Raw genomic sequence first — 14,757 nt, 5'->3', positions numbered from 1 at the left:
TGCCGTTTTAGCCTGAAGCATTTTTAATGTATCTTATAGGCCAGGTCCACTGGCAAGAAAGTCCTTCAGGTTCATATATCTGAGAATATTTCAATTTTTCCGTCATTTTTGAAGGATAGTCTCTTTGCCAGATACAGTATTCTTGGTTGACAGTGTTTTGTTTTATTTTGCAATTTAAATATGTCATCCTACTTACTGTCTTCTGTCCTTCATAGTTTCTTATTAGAAATTGGCTGTTAATCTTATTGAGGCTCTCTTGTAAATGATGAGTTCTTTTTCTTGGTTTTAAAGAGTCATTCAACAGTTTGGTTATAATGTGTTTGGGTTTGAATCTCTTTGAGTTTATCATACTTGGAGTTAATTGAGCTGCTTGGATTTGTAGATTGACATTTTTCATCACATCTGGGAAGATTTTGGCCATTATATTTTTAGATAGTCTTTCTGTCGTCCTTTTTCTTCTGAGACTCCTGTAAAGGGGATGTTGTTATGCTTAAAGGCATCTCACAGGTCCTTTAGACTCTGTTTGCTTTTCTTTATTCTTTTTCCTTTATTTGTAGACATTGCTCTATCTTCAAGTTTGCTGATTCTTCCTTTTGCCTGTTCACATCTACTCTTGTATTCCTCTAGGGAACTTTTTGTTTCAGTTATTGAATTTTTCAGCTCCAGAATAAAAATTACAGAAGTATAGAAAAAAGAACATCAAAGCTTTCTTTTTTCTTTCTTCTAGAACTAACCACTGTTAACAGTTTGGTATGAATCCTTCCTGATAAAAAAACCAATATATGTGCTTACTGAGTTTATCTTTAAGTTTTTATTTTGATACAATTTCTGATTCACCAGAGTACTCTCAATAATAGTACAGAGTTCCTGTATACCTTCTACTGAGATACCTAAGTGTTTCATATTTTTTATCTTCATTTATTCTCCTCCTGTGTCATCTATCTGTAAATTTGTATTTACATTATACATACTATCTTTTTCATAATTGCTTGAAATATTGCAGGCATGATACCCTAGTACTACTTTACAGTGTGTGCTTTCTAAAAATAAGAATGTTCTCTTACATAGCTAGATATTAATGATAAAAATCAAGAAATTAACTGATACTGAGTCACCCATTGTCCAGCAGTCTTAACAACAGAAAAGCATCTTGGTTCATGTAGTACATTTAGTGGTTTTGTCGCTTAAATTGACTTTATTTAATCTGAAACAGTTTTTCAGTCTTTGTCTCATGATTTTGATATATTTGTAGAGTACAGATCATTTATAGAATGTCCCTCAAGATCAGTTTGTTTTGGTACTTCTTCATGATTAGATTCAGGTTGTTTGATACCCTCTCATGATTGATTAATTTTTGGCAGGAATACTGCAGAATTGATGTGTTTTCAGTATATCATATATGGAGGTGTCAGTTTGTCTTGTTACTGGTGGTGGTGTTAATCAGTTTTGGTTACTTGGTTAAAGTGGTGTCTGCCAAGAGAAAGTTACTGTTTTCTCCACTATAATTAATAAAAAAATATATTGGGGGGAGATACTTTGAGACCATATACATATCCTGTTACTCTTGTGGAACTTGAACCCACTAGTTTTAGCATTTGCTGAAACTGTAGATTATTAATAATGATGGTTGCCAATTATATTAGGTTTAATTCATAGTTTTATAAAATTAAAATTAGAAAATTTAGAAAATTAAAATGTGATTAATTGCAGCCTCTGTCATTTAACAGTATGGCAGTAACATCTTTTTGTTTTAGTTCTTTCTTTTATAATGTTCTAAACTTATAAATGTAGATCTAAGTGTAACAGGTGTTAATCTTTTTTGTTCCTTTAAAAAAAATAAATTTCAAAAAAATAAAAATAAATAAATTTCAGGTGTGCAGTATAGTGATTCACAAATTTTAGAGATTATACTGCATTTATAGTTACTATAATGATTTTGTTTCATGTACATGTCCTCTTCAGAGTTATTTTGGAACAAATCCCAGATGTAGCTTTCTAATTGTAAATATATTTTGGTGTATCTCTGAAAGATAGGAATTAAAAAAAACTGATACCATTATCCTATCTTAAAATTTAACTTATTATTTAATATTATCATATGTCCAGTGGGTGTTAATATTTTCTCAATTGTTTTGTCTTTTTTTCTCAGTTTATTTTGGTTGGGATCTGGTATCCAAATAAAGAAATCTGTATATTATGACTGCTTTAGATTTATCTCTTACCCTCTTTTTTTTAACTTATAGATTCCCTCCTTTCTATTTTTCCTTTTCCTTTTCCTCCTTTGAAATTTTGTGTTGAAGTCAACACAATATTTTTCCTGGAAAATATCCTACAGCCAGGAGTCTGCTGTTTAATTCAATTTACTACTGTTTTAATTAGAAATTAATGATAAGTATATGTGGGCTTCCCTGGTGGGTCAGATGTAAAGAATGTGCAATGCAGGAGACCCATGTTCATTCCTTGGGTAAGGAAGATTCCCTGGAGGAGGGCATGGCCACCCATTGCAGTATTCTTGCCTGGAAAATCTCATGGGCAGAGGAGCCTGGCAGGCTACAGTCCATGGGGTTGCAAAGAGTTGGACACCACTGAAGCAACTTAGCGCCCACGCATACGTTTATTTCTTATTTTCTTGTTTTTCTCCTTCCCTGGTCAAGTTTTGGTGTCAGTATTATGCTAATCTCATATAATAACTTGGAAATTTGGCAACATTCATTCAGTAGGTACTTATTGAGCACTACTCACAGGGCAGTATGTTTGGTGAAATAGTGAACAAAACCAAAGTGGTTCTTGTACTTGCAGTGCTTAAAGCCTGGGGGAGAAAGCTAGGCAATAAATAAATCCTGTATAAAACTAAACTGCAAAGCTGTGTTTGTCTGCTTCCATTTTATGCGTAAGGATAATTTATGTGTTGGAATAATTATTTTCTTAAAGACTTGATAGAACTTTAAATAAAATTATTCTGGTACTTATATTTACATAAAGGGGTTTTCTTTGCCTGTGAAATTACTTAGCAACCCTAACCTTCTAACCTCAGATCCTTGATATTCTCTGACGTTGCGCCATCTTTATTTGTTCCCTGTTATTGCACAGTGTTCCCCTGAGGGTATGAGTTCTTAAGTTTAGGGAACAAGGCTCTGTTATTTCTTTGTTTCTATGGGAAAAAAATCATTCAGATTTCACATGACTGGGACAGTCAGACTGAAGTAATCCACTGAGTGTGAAGACTGCTGAAAGGACGAAAAGTTATGTTTGTGATTACTTCTCTCAGGTCAGATTAATAGCATCTGGTATGATAATTAGCTGCTTTGTATTTACATTAACCAGTTATTTTGTGTTGGCTTCTTGTAGAGTGAAATAGTATTATTAGTGTCAAATAGTAAGCATTTTCTCCTTCAGAAAAACATGGGTGTGGACTATGTACACTTACTGAGTCATAGACTCAACAAGTGAATACATGCTTTTATGTGCCCTCATAACTAAGAATGGGAAGTCTTCTGATATCTTTCTTATATATGTATATATGTTGTGCTGTGCTTAGTTGCTCAGCCATGTCCAACTCTTTGCAACCCCATGGACTGTAGCCTGCCAGGCTCTTCTGTCCATGGGTATTCTCCAGGGAAGAATACTGGAGTGGGTTGCCATGCCCTACTCTAGGGGCTCTTCCCAACCCAGGGATCAAACACAGGTCTCCCGGATTGCAGGAGGATTCTTAACTGAATGAGCCACCAGGGAAGCCCAAGACTGGAGTGGGTAGTTTATCCTTTCTCCAGAGGATCTTCCTGACCTAGGAATCGAACTGGGGTCTTCTGTGTTGCAGATTCTTTACTGTCAGATTTCCTTCTACTAGCAAATTCTTTGCCATCTGAGCCACCAGGAAAGCCCCTTATATATATATATGACTGTAAAAACGATTGAAGTACAAAGTTATAAAAGTATGTGTCTGGACCCATAAAGAGTTTGAAAAGATTGTCAGAGATCATTTACTCCAGGCTTCTCTTTTTACAGAAGAAGCCCTGAATTTTTTTTCCTTCTTTCTTTCAGAAGTTTTGACTGATTCCAAACCATCCCAAATTGATGAAAGAAGTGAGACCAGAACCCAAGTCTTTTGATTTTATTTATTTATTTATTCTTGGCTATGCTGGGTCTTTGTTGCTATGCACAGGCTTTTTCTAGCTATGGCATGTGGAGGCTTCTCTCTAGGTGCAGTGCGTGAGCTTCCTGCTGCGGCAGCTTCTCTTGTTGCAAAGCACGGGCTCTGTGGTGCATGGACTTCAGTAGTTGCGGCACACGGGCTCAGTAGTTGCAGAACATCTGCTCAGTTGCTCCGTGGTTGTGGAATCTTCCCGGGCCAGGGACTGAACCCATGTATGCCCTGTGTTGGCAGGCAGAGTCTTAACCATTGGACCACCAGGGAGGTTCCAGATGATATTTTGGTTCAACAATTTCTTGAAATTATTTTTTCCTGGTTAATTTTTTTTTCATAGTTTTAAAAATTTAATGGGATAGGTTTATGGCTGTATTTCCTCTTGGGATATTGTACTGTTACTCACAACTCTAAATTACATAAAGGAAAACATTTTAAGTGAATTTAATGAATTGGCTAAGATACTGACTTGAAATTTTTAATTGACTAATGATTTATGTTATCACTTCCAATACTAAGTTTTAGCTAGTCAATACATTTCTGTTCTTACATATGTTAGTCTCATAGGCCTAATAATTTCAGACTATTTATTGGTAACTATAGGAAATCATTGTTTAACTTTTTGATTTTAAGGGTGTTGTTTTGTCTGGTTTCATTATCAAATTATGTATTAGTTAGTGATATAGAATTATATTTTCAGAAAGTTTGAGAGGGCAGGAAGATATGAAAAGCCACCTCTACTAAAGATTAGATGCTGTGCTAGATGTTTGGAGGATTAAGAGGCATCCAGAGTCCAGGAAAATCCTTTTTTGGATTTTTCTTGACCCATTTTGGAATTAGGTAGAGTTCTTAATTGCAGTTTTAATAACATCAGATTGGGTCAGTAATTTGTCTTGACAGTACTATGTTATCTTTTTAGTTACTGCTTTTTTTTTTAACCGCATGGCAGGGCATATGGAATCTTCTTTGCCCAACCAGGGATTCAACCTGCATCCCCTGCATTGGATGCACAGAGTCTTAACCACTGGACTGCCAAAGAAGTCTCTACTTGTTGCTTTTTAAATTTTAGCAGGCTCATGTTTAACTATAATTGGTGTTTATTAAATTGTGTGAAATGAACTTTGCACTGAATCAGTAGTTGCTTTTCTTTAGTTGGAGGATAATTGCTTTACAATGTTGTGTTGGTTTTTGCCATACTTCAAACAAGTATGAATCAGCTATAAGTATACATATATCCCTCCCTCTTAAGCCTCCCTCTCACTCCACTGTTTGCTTTTCTTAAAGTCTTTAGTATACTACATGATGAGTAGCTTTGGTGAAAACCTCAATTGCAAGAGAAATTAGTGAAAAACCTTGTACAGTCAACAACTTGCCTTTAAAAATAACCTTTGTTTTTGAAGTTTTTCATGAAGCAAGAGTTATGTTGGATTTTAAGTTTCAGAAAGTTATTTTTGGTTGTTAGCTTTCTGTATAGAGTGAAAATAGGGCAGTTGTGTACTGACACTGTACTTTTGTCTGGAATTTGATATGGAAGTGTGAGATGAGCATCCAACTTTTTTCTAGGTAGCTAATTGGCACTTGACAGATTTCAAATGGCACTTTAAATGTCTATATTAGGATATTTTTAGAGATTTCTACTCTCTTCCATTGATTTTATGTGCCAGTACAGGACAGATTTAAGTGTTGTTTCTTGTAATAAGTATTTTAGTATCTGATAGGCTGTTTTCCATTTATTATTTTCTTTGAAATTTTCTTGGCTATTGTTAACTGATATTTTCATATGAACTTTAGAATCAGCTTGTCTTGTTAAAAAAACAAAAACAAGATTAGGGAAACAAAAACAGCAACTTAGGGAGGAATTGATCTTAATGATGTATGTTTTAGCCAAGATTATCAATTTTTTTTGCAATTGTGTCTTTTTTTGTGTCTTAATAGTTTTAGTGTTTTTTCTTTTTTTGTTGTTGTTCAGTTCCTAAGTCATGTCTGACTCTTTACGACCCCATGGACTGCACCACACCAGGCTTCCATGTCCTTCACTAACTCCTGAAGTTTGCTTAGACTCATGTCCATTGATCTGATGATGAGATTCAACCATCTCATCCTGTGTCGTCCCCTTTTCCTCCTGCCTTCCATCTTTCCCAGCATCAGGGTCTTTTCCAGTGAATCAGCTCTTCACATCAAGTGGCCAAAGTATTGTAGCTTCAGCTTCAGCATCAGTCCTTCCAATGAATATTCAGGGTTGATTTCCTTTAGGATTGACATGTTTGATATCCTTGCTGTCCAAGGGATTCCCAGGAGTCTTCTCTAGCACTACAGTTTGAGAGCATCAGTTCTTCAGCACTCAACCTTCTTTATGGTCCAACTCTCACATCTGAACATGACTGTTGGAAAAACCATAGCTTTGACTATAGAGTTTGTTGGCAAAGTGATGTCTTGCTTTTTAATACACTGTCTGTTTTTGTCATAGCCTTTCTTCCACAGAGCAAGCGTCTTTTAATTTCATGGCTGCAGTCAGCATCCACAGTGATTTGGGAGTCCAGGAAAATAAAATCTGCCACCATTTCCATTTTTTCCTCATCTATTTGCCATGAAGTAATGGGACCCGATGCCATGATCTTAGTTTTTTGAATGTTGAGTTTTAAGCCAGCTTTTTCACTCTCCTCTTTCACTTTCATCAAGAGGCTCATTCGTCTTCCTTTCTGCCATCTCGGTGGTATCATTTGCATAACTGAGGTTGTTGATATTTCTTCCGCCATTCTTGATTCCAGCTTGTGATTCATCCACCCTGGCATTTCACATGATGTACTCTGCATGTAAGATAAATAAGCAGGGTACAATATACAACCTTGACATACTTCTTTCCAATTTTGAACCAGTCCGTTTTTCCATGTTCAGTTCTAACTGCTGCTTCTTGACTTGCATACAGGTTTCTCAGGAGGCAGGTTAAGATGAACTGGTATTCCCATCTCTTTAAGAAATTTTCAGTTTGTTGTCTTATCTCTTATGGTACATTTTGCTTCCATTGTACTTCTTATCTGATCATTGTATGTATGAAGGCTATTTGTTTCAGAATATTAATTTTGTACTGAGTAACACCTTTTTGTATTCTCTTGTTTGTAATAGTTTTTCAGTTTTTGGATCTCCTTGGGGAAGTCTGTCTTCTGACTTTTATACCTTTTATTCCTTTTATCTAATGTTAAATAAAGCAGTTGTGATAATCGACATCTTTGTCTTGTTCCTATGCTTAGTGAAGTCTTGGTATAGTTTCTCCATTAGTATTCTCTGGCTTTGGTATTGAGTGAGATGATTTTTGTTACTATTTTTAATGTTATGTTAAGGAGATGGCTATATGATTTTTCTTTCTAGATGTATTAATATATGGTGAATTACATCAACAGATTCCTAACATTGAACTCTCCTGTATTCATAACATAAATCCCACTTGGACATGATGTTTTCCTATAAATTCTCATTTTTTGAGGATTTTTTAATCCGTGTTTATACATGAGATTTTTCTGTAGTTTTTTCTTTTATGGAATCAATAGTCCTACTGTTTTAATTTTTATAACAATATATTCATGTATTTATTTATTTGACTGCACTGGTTCTTAGTTGTGGCATGTGGAATCTTTGATCTTCATTGCAGCATGTGAGATCCTCAGTTTTGGTGTGTGGGATCTAGTTCTCTGACCTGGGCCCCTTGCATTGGTGAGCATGGAGTCTTAGCCACTGGACCACCAGGGAAGTCCCAGTAGTCTTACTTCTAAAAAAAATTAGAAACTTTTCTTTTATGTTTTTGAACCATTAAAGTCATTGGACTAAGGTTTCTTTTGGGTGGCAAGAGTGCTTTGATAATTTTTTCAATTTCTTCTTTGGTTATATGTTAAGATTTCTGCCTCTTCTGTGGTCAGTTTTGATAATTAATATTTTTCTAGAAGATCTATTTTATCCAGGTTCTCAAATGTATTTGAAAGCAGGTGAACAAAGCAGTGATTTGGGATTATTTTAATTTCCTCTGTTTTGTATACATATTCCCCCCAACGTCCATTAAAATTACCTTAGGTGGATGGTTTTAATTTCCAAAGAATCAGCTCTTGGGTTTATTTAGTTGATAAGTTTTTCTGAGTTTAAATTGATTATTTTCTGCCCATTTCTTTGCTGTTTGCATTGTTGTGTTTTCCCTAAGTTCTCATGCTGTGGATTTTCCTCTTGAGTACTGCTGTGTGCTATAGATTTTCCAGAGTATCACTTTAGCCACTTATAGTATGTAGGTTCTCAACTGTAGTATTTTCATTGTCGTTATCTTTTGTGTTTTATTTTTGGTTGCCTTTTTTTTGACTGTGCCACTTGGCTTGTAAGATCCTAGTTCCCTGACCAGGGATGGAACCTGAGCCCCCAGCAGTGGAAGCACAGAGTACTAACCACAGGGCTGCTAGGGAATTCCCTTCTGGTGCCCTCTTTGAGCCATGATTTCTCTAAGAGACAGTTCAGAAATTCAGGCAGTAGGGCTTTTTTATTTTCTGATGTAATTTATAATTTTTTTGCCTTTTGACTATGGGCTGTACTACTGTTGACTTTTGAAATTCATTGGAATTTTCTTTGTGGCCTAATAATTACTCAAGTTTTTTATATAGTGTTCTGTGGATGCTTAAAAAGGTATATTCTGATTTCAGGGTACTTTTGACATAGTATGTTAGATTTATCTTACAAATAATGTATTTCTACGTAGTTATTTTCTTCTTATAGTTTGTGCTTTATGAGTGTTGATGCTATGTTATTTGAAGCATTTTGTAACGTTAGCTCATCATGGATTGCATTCTTTTTTTTAAAATTTTTTGGATTTCATCTTTTTTTACAGGTAGACAGAAAGAAACTTGACCACAGAACAGAAGCAAAAATTTGAGTCTAGTCTTGGGCCCTTTGGTGGCTGTAGGTTGCCCAGGTTGCCCTCAGAGGGGAGTACTTTAAAATGTTTCTCCTTTGCCTTTCTATTAGTATGAAGACGTATTTGGACCACTTGTGTGTGTTTGGTGGCTCCTCCCCCTCAAAAAAAAAAAAAAAGGAAAAGAAATGTTAAATAATTCTTTCTTCAGGAAGAGCCCAGGCTATTCTTCACAGAATGTGTATACAGCAGGGGTCTGGTTTTAGCTCAAGGTCTGTCTGCGGTCAGGATCCAAACAGATCTGGACAGGTATGGCTCAGGCTGGTAGCTGGGGCCCTCCAGGAATCCGCTGATAGCTCAGCAGAGGAGCCAGACTGCCAGACAGGAGAGAAAGTGGGAGAAGGCCACAGTGTCTGCAGCCCCAGGGAAGAGGAGCCAAATTGTAGGGCCTGTGTCAGGGGCCAGAGGCAGCTCTGCCTAGCTAGCTGCTTCCTGTGACCAGCACCTCAGCTATGAGGGTGCAGTTCCCTTTGCTTCACTCCGCCACTCCCCCGATGCTGCCCTGCTGCTCCCCCTGCCCCGCCGGCCACCCAGCGCCACGGTCAGGCCACACTGCTACTTCTGTCCTCTGTCTTCGCTGTCCACCTCCAGTTCGGTTGTAAAATCAGTCTGCCCTCACTGAGGCCTCCTCTGCTATCTGTCATGGACTCCATTCTTTGTCAGTAAAGTAAAACACACCTATATTATACATCTATGAAATCTGTTACCTAGAACCATTTGTGTGTTTTCAAGTATTCTTACTGGTCTAGAAACCTCTGATTTATTCTTTTTTCTTCTCTCTGAGGTCACAGTTCATTTCAGTTCAGTCGCTCAATCATGTCTGACTCTTTACAACCCATGTACCACAGCACGCCAGGCCTCCCTGTCCATCACCAGTTCCTGGAGTTTACCCAGACTCATGTCCATTGAGTCAATGATGCCGTCCAACCATCTCATCCTGTCGTCCCCTTCTCCTCCTGCCTTCAGTCTTTCCCAGCATCAGGGTCTTTTCAAATGAGTCAGCTCTTTGCAGCATGTGGCCAAAGTATTGGATTTTCAGCTTTAGTCTCAGTCCTTCCAATGAATACCCAGGACTGATCTCCTTTAGGATGGACTGGTTGGATCTCCTTGCAGTCCAAGGGACTCAGCTTTCTTTGGATGTCCAACTCTCACATCCATACATGACTACTGGAAAAACCATAGCCTTGACTAGACAGACCTTTGTTGACAAAATAATGTCTTTGCTTTTTAATATACTGTCCAGGTTGGTCATAACTTTCCTTCCAAGGAGTAAGTGTCTTTTAATTTCATGGCCGCAGTCACCATCTGCAGTGATTTTGGAGCCCAGAAAAATAAAGTCTGACACTGTTTCCATTGTTTCCCCATCTATTTGCCATGAAGTGATGGGACCAGATGCCATGATCTTAGTTTTCTGAATGTTTAGCTTTAAGCCAACTTTTTCACTCTCCTCTTTCGCTTTCATCTAGAGGCTCTTTTGTTCTTCTTTACTTTCTGCCATAAGGGTGGTGTCATCTGCATATCTGAGGTTATTGATATTTCTCCCAGCAAGCTTGATTCCAGCTTGTGCTTCTTCCAGCCCAGTGTTTCTCATGATGTGCTCTACGTGTAAGTTAAATAAGCAGGGTGACAATATACAGCCTTGACCAGTCTGTTGTTCCATGTCCAGTTCTAACTGTTGCTTCCTGACCTGCATACAGGTTTCTCAAGGTCAGGTGGTCTGGTATTCCCATCTCTTGAAGAATTTTCCACAGTTTATTGTGATCCACACAGTCAAAGGCTTTGGCATAGTCAATAAAGCAGAAATAGATGTTTTTCTGGAACTCTCTTGCTTTTCCAATGATCCAGTGGATACTGGCAATTTGATCTCTGGTTCCTCTGCCTTTTCTAAAACCAGCTTGAACATCTGGAATTTCACGGTTCATGTATTGCTGAAGCCTGGCTTGGAGAATTTTAATCATCACTTTACTCGTGTGTGAGATGAGTGCAATTGTGTGGTAGTTTGAGCATTCTTAGGCATTGCCTTTCTTTGGGATTGGAATGAAAACAGACCTTTTCCAGTCCTATGGCCACTGCTGAGTTTTCCAAATTTGCTGGCATATTGAGTGCAGCACTTTCACAGCATCATCTTTCAGGATTTGAAAGAGCTCAACTGGAATTCCATCACCTCCACTACCTTTGTTCATAGTGATGCTTCCTAAGGCCCACTTGACTTCACATTCCAGGATGTCTGGCTCTAGGTGAGTGATCACACCGTCGTGATTATCTTGGTTGTGAAGATCTTTTTTGTACAGTTCTGTGTATTCTTGCCACCTCTTAATATCTTCTGCTTCTGTTAAGTTCATACCATTTGTGTCCTTTATTGAGCCCATCTTTGCATGAAATGTTCCCTTGGTATCTCTAATTTTCTTGAAGAGATCTCTAGTCTTTCCCATTCTATTGTTTTCCTCTGTTTCTTTGCATTGATCACTGAGGAAGGCTTTCTTATCTCTCCTTGCTATTCTTTGGAACTCTGCATTCAGATGGGTATATATTTTCTTTTCTCCTTTGCTTTTTGCTACTCTTCTTTTCACAGCTATTTGTAAGGCCTCCTCAGACAGCCATTTTGCTTTTTTGCATTTCTTTTTCTTGGGGGTGGTCTTGATCCCTGACTCCTGTACAGTGTCATGAACCTCCATCCATAGTTCATCAGGCACTCTGTCTGTCAGATCTAGTCCGTTAAATCTATTTCTCACTTCCACTGTATAATCATAAGGGATTTGATTTAGGTCATACCTGAATGGTTTAGTGGTTTTCCTTACTTTCTTCAATTTAAGTCTGAATTTGGCAATAAGGACCTCATGATCTGCGCCACCATCTGTTCCCGGTCTTGTTTTTAACGACTGTATAGAGCTTCTCCATCTTTTGCTGCAAAGAATATAATCAGCCTGATTTCTGTGTTGGCCCTCTGGTCATGTCCATGTGTAGTCTTCTCCCGTGTTGTTGGAAGAAGGTGTTTGTTATCACCAGTGCGTTCTCTTGGCAAAACTCTATTAGCCTTTGCCCTGCTTCATTCTGTACTCCAAGGTCAGATTTGCCTGTTACTCCAGGTGTTTCTTGACTTCCTACTTTTGCATTCTGGTCCCCTATAATGGAAAGGACATCTTGAAAATTTTCCGTAATTCTACTATTATAGATTTATAGTACATTTAGATTTGGTTGATTATTCAGTCTACTACCCTTATTTTACCCATGAGAAAAGCTGAGGCTCCACAATGTCTCTGAGACCTGGGAGAAAAGAAAGCTTTTTGTCATGAGTATAGGGTAGCCTGGTATTGAAGTTTAAATGGCATTTACATGTGTGATTTTTTTTTTTTTCTTTTTGGCCATACCACTTGGCATATTGGTTCCTAGCTCCCTGATCAGGGATTGAGTCTCTGCCCTCAGCAGTGAAAACGAGAAGTCACAAACACTTGAGACCCAACCACCGGACTGCCAAGGCTGCTGCATTTGTGATTTTTGTCACATATATGCTGTATAAGTCTTAACTTTGTTTTCAGACTTGCAATTTTCTGGATCCCAAAGCCATCTTTTTCTGTAAGTTGGAGAATTTCCTGATTACTTTGTATCTTGGGAAACTCCTGATGATTATAGCTTATATTGTTGTGTGTGACTGGGATAGCTTACTGAGTGATTAAATTGCTGCTGTGTATTATGAAGCTGTTTATAGAGCGTAATTTCTTGCAGTAGTAATTTGATGATGGTACAAGAAAGAAAAGAAATTTAGGACATTAATATTAAATTGCTCTTGGGCTTTTTCTTCCCCTTGTGAAGCTGGCTGGGGCTTGCTTAAAATGTTTTTCTTCTCCTGGTCTCCTACCCTTACCTCCTTTCACTTACCCTCCTCACCTTTCCCTTTTTCCATTCCTTACTCTATCTCTTCTGCCTTTTGCCCTCTAGCTCCTTCTCTCTCTGCAGTTAATTCTCTTGTTACCTGTTTCCCCATCTCTCTTTGTTCTTAGATGTCTTCCATCAGTGATTCAAAAATTTAAATTACTAGGTTATTTTCCTGTAGCATTTGAACTGAAATGGCACTCAACTAGTAAAGTAGAACATTGTTTTTAATTCTTGGTCATATGAGGGAGTTCTGCACTTTATTAGTGTAAAGTTTATGAATTTAAAATGTGTTGTTCTGCTTTCTACTTTTCCTTTAATAGAAGCATTTATATTTATTTTAGTGGAAATTTATAATTGTTTATGAATATATTGTCTCCTGGGAGCATTTATACTTTTATTTGGGGCAAAATTTATTTTTTCGATCTTTTTTTGTGTACATTTTTTACATAGTAAAAGTAATTCAGTTCAACTTGTAAAAACAATTAAAAATTTATTTCCCATCATTCATGTGCTTTTAGTGAATACTCTTCATGCCATCACAAACTTTTTTTTATTTCCAATTATTTAATTATTTCCATGATTGAACATTTAGATTATACGAAAATGTTACAAAAAAGTGCTTATGATTAAAATATAGGAAGTTTATGTGGAAGCTTCTATACACACACACATAGCATTTGATTTTGCTCAGATGTTCCGGGAAAAGAAAGTTGATCCCAAGTAGCTGTTAAACACTTTTTTTTTAAAAAAAAATTATTTTTGGTCACACTGTACAGCCTGTGAAATCTTAGTTCCCCAAACAGGAATCCAACTGTGTCCCCTCCATTCGAAACCCAGAGACCCAACCACTGGACCCTGGGAAAGTCCCTAAAATACTTTTGATACTTCAGAGATTGACTGCATAGCAGACATTAAAAAAATTCTTCAAGTGACCAAATATGGATGAATTTCTTATATTCTTAAGGTTTGTGAAAAATATAATCAGAGTTGCATTCAGTGAGCTATTTTAATATTTAAAGAAGACCCCTAGATAATCTATGTTTTATCACCTTATTAAGGCATAATTTTAAAGAATTTTTAATTGTTTATTTAATACTTTCTAATTGTTTATCTAGTAATAAAGGGGTATGGTGTTTTAATTTTCATTTATTATTCTTACTTTAAGAGAAATTTTGCTTTGTTGTTGATAATATGTGTGCTTTAATGGGGTGGGTATAGTTATTTGATTTGCGTTTCCCTGACTGGTGAATAACGATGTGTTAAACATCTTCTCATGTGTTTCTTTGGAGAAGGCAATGGCACCCCACTCCAGTACTCTTACCTGGAAAATCCCATGGATGGAGGAGCCTGGTGGGCTGCAGTCCATGGGGTTGCTAAGAGTCGGACATGACTGAGCGACTTCACTTTCACTTTTCACTTTCATGCATTGGAGAAGGAAATGACAACCCACTCCAGTGTTCTTGCCTGGAGAATCCCAGGGATGGGGGAGCCTGGTGGGCTGCCATCTTTGGGGTCGCACAGAGTCGGACACGACTGAAGTGACTTGGCAGCAACAGCAGCAGCATGTGTTTCTTAGTTATTTGTATATCTTCTCTGGGAAATTATACAGATTCTTTTGCCTACTTTCTAATTGGCTTGTTTCTATTGTTGAAGTGTAGAGTTATCTATATATTCTAGATAAAAGTTCTTTATCAGATAGATGATTTGCAGATCAAATCTGCAGATCATTTTCTCCCATTCAGTGCATTGTTGTTGGTCGAACCTTTTTTAAAAAGTCATTAAAAATTCATTTAAATTT

General features: G+C 37.2%; 1 protein-coding gene across 5 annotated transcripts in view; it reads left to right on the top strand.

The window, feature by feature from the left end:
* The window catches only part of LOC120860308 (ubiquitin-associated protein 1), a 65,914-nt gene that overhangs the window by 23,058 nt on the left and 28,099 nt on the right, over positions 1–14,757 (top strand). Inside the window, exon 1 of one of the 5 annotated variants that reach the window (XM_040236092.1) lies at positions 4,042–4,083. The exons of the other annotated variants lie outside the window; for them this stretch is intronic. The gene's annotated coding sequence lies outside the window, so the exon portion shown is untranslated. Of the gene's footprint in view, positions 1–4,041; positions 4,084–14,757 lie in introns of those variants that run through there. 5 annotated transcript variants of the gene reach the window in all.

This window comes from Oryx dammah, unplaced genomic scaffold (assembly GCF_014754425.2).
Source record: "Oryx dammah isolate SB20612 unplaced genomic scaffold, SCBI_Odam_1.1 HiC_scaffold_11056, whole genome shotgun sequence".
Lineage (NCBI taxonomy): Eukaryota > Metazoa > Chordata > Mammalia > Artiodactyla > Bovidae > Oryx > Oryx dammah.
This window is presented reverse-complemented; position numbering and strand designations above follow the sequence as displayed.